The sequence below is a fragment of the Brassica rapa genome, unplaced genomic scaffold (genome assembly GCF_000309985.2).
Source record: "Brassica rapa cultivar Chiifu-401-42 unplaced genomic scaffold, CAAS_Brap_v3.01 Scaffold0318, whole genome shotgun sequence".
NCBI classification, from domain to species: domain Eukaryota; kingdom Viridiplantae; phylum Streptophyta; class Magnoliopsida; order Brassicales; family Brassicaceae; genus Brassica; species Brassica rapa.
In genome coordinates this window covers 65001-67500 of record NW_022610261.1, presented here as the reverse complement: position 1 = coordinate 67500, position 2500 = coordinate 65001, and positions in this window count along the sequence as shown.

The window sequence follows — 2500 nt, the reverse complement described above, 5'->3', positions numbered from 1 at the left end:
ATTTTCATGCCTTTTGTAAACGGTATTGTGAATTGTGTTATGTTGACTCGATTTGGCATTAGGCCGGGCCCAGTCTTGAATTATTCAATGTATGAATATTTCTTAAATCAATAAAAGTAATTGTTTTATCTGCGCTTCATGAGTACTCTGATATTTGACTAGTCCGGTCTAACACAACGTTAGGTCGAGGTACGGGTTGAAAAGCCTTAGGCCTTGATCTAGCGGAAAACGCTAACTCTAGGTACGGGTTGCAAAGCCTTATGCCTTGACGCAGCGGGACGAGTTAGTGGATGAACTGGTCTAAGTCGTGGAGTAAAGTTTGTGACTCTGACCGGATTGTCCCTAGCCCGTCATGTAGCGCTTCCGGACCATGGTGTTGGGTTGGACGGTCAGTCATGTTCTTGTTTGATTGTTGGCTGGCCGGTTGGCCTTTCATCTCCAACCCTTGGTGTGGGTCGTCCGTCGGTCATGTTCTTGTTTGATTGTTGGCCGGTGGGTCGACCTATGCTTAGGACGGTTCGGGGGTGTTACAGAGGTGGTATCAGAGCATGGTTTCGTCCATGCTTCCAGAACTCATGATTTAATCGGTTTTAAATATTTATCGAGTCAAAATGAGTCACAAAAGGCATTAGGGAAACCGGTCACGTCCAGCGATAGGATTTGTGGTTTTAGGAAATTAGGATAGAGATAGTGGAATCTAGAATTGTTAGGTTGCTTGGGTAGAACTGTTAGGTTGCTTGGGTAGAATTGTTAGGTTGCTGGTTAGAATTGCGGTTAGGTTGCATTGTTTGTATTTGCTAGGTTAGTAGATTATTTGATTAATTGTCTACTAACTTGCATCTTAAGTGTTCTTTTGAGTTGCAGCGAGTAAGTATGTTTGTTGATCGGAACTTTAAGGGATGAAAACCTTAAAGTGGAGGGAGTTCGAGGCCAAACCCAAACCCGAAGCGAAAGAGTGGAGGCAGATTCAGAAAACTGGACAGTGGTATGGACTGGACAAATGGGAGGAAACAAGACTTCATTGGGGAAGAACTTCATCAGTATTTGGGAAGACGAAGATCAAGAAAGGGTTTGAGGAATCTGGACAAGGATGATATCTACCGAAAGGACAAGATAGTATCATGAGCAACCAGTGTGTTATGGCAGAGCAACAATAAGTGATGATCCAGCGATCATTCAACAGAAGACGATTGTGGAGGCCTTGAGGAGGACACTCAAGGAACAGTTGTGGACAGAGTAAAGAGGTTATGGAGACGATTGGAGAATGTTGTGAAGACGAGCAACGGCGAAACTAAGAATTCGAGCAACGGCGAAACTAAGAATTCGAGGACGAATTCTATTAAGGGGGGGAGAATGTAGAAACCCATTAAAAAAAAAAAAAAAAAAAAAAAAAAAAAAAAAAGAGAGACAATGGTCGAGTATCTTTGTGGTGGTCGAGTCGCGGGCGATAAGGATCGATCGAAAACCTTTGAAGTACGAGGTGGACGAAGAAGTGATCCTGAGTGAACTATGAGTCGAATAAGTTGCTCGACCATAGTTAGAAGATGTCTTAGATTGATGAGACGGACGTTTTGGAAGCATAACATTTTTGGAAGAACGACGGTTTAGAAGCTCGACGTTTTGGAAGAATGACGTTTCTTCAGCACGAAGTTTTCCGCGAAACTTCGTATCAGCGGAATATTATTTCGAAGACATTCAAAACATGATGGGAATTAAGCACGACGGGAAGCAAGCACGACGAGAAGGAAGCACGACAGAATCGAAGCACGACGGGAAAACCCGAAATTGGACGAAAATCCTAATTTCGATATTATGAAATTTTTCGAGGAAGCCGGAGGCTCAGGACATATTTTCCCTCAACTTCAGAGATCAAGTGGAGTTTATTAAAATTGTTCTGAGCATCAGAAAGGGTGTAGAAAAATATTTGGGATTGATAGCGGGACGAAAATTCACCGGAATGGTCGAAATCAGGCGAGTGGACCGAGAAGCTCGAGGTGGCTTGTTGCATGGGTTCAGAATGTGGTGTCAACCATCCAGAAAGCTGAGTGTCTACAGAAGCTCGAGGTGTCGCCGTACATGGAAGCTGCACATGCAGCTTGACATGTAGAAGCACGAGGTGGATCGACCAAGCACGAGGTGTCTCCGCGCATGCAACCGAAGCATGCGGCCAGCCATGTGTGTGATGCTGTGGCGCCTTGCATGAGTTCCAGTCATGCAGCCTGACATTTGGTAGGAGTGGTGGCGTCCTGCATGTGTCCTGGACATGCAGCCAGCCATGTGGAGCACGAGGTGGATCGGCCAAGCACGAGATGTCGCAACGCATGCAATCGAAGCATGCTGATCGACATGTGTGAGGATGTGTGGCGCCTTGCATGAGCTCCAGTCATACAGCCTGACATCTGGAAGGAGTGGTGGCATCCTGCATGTGTCCTGGACATGCAGCTAGCCATGTGGAGCACGAGGTGTCGCCGTGCATGCGTCCGGAGCCATGCGGAGCGAC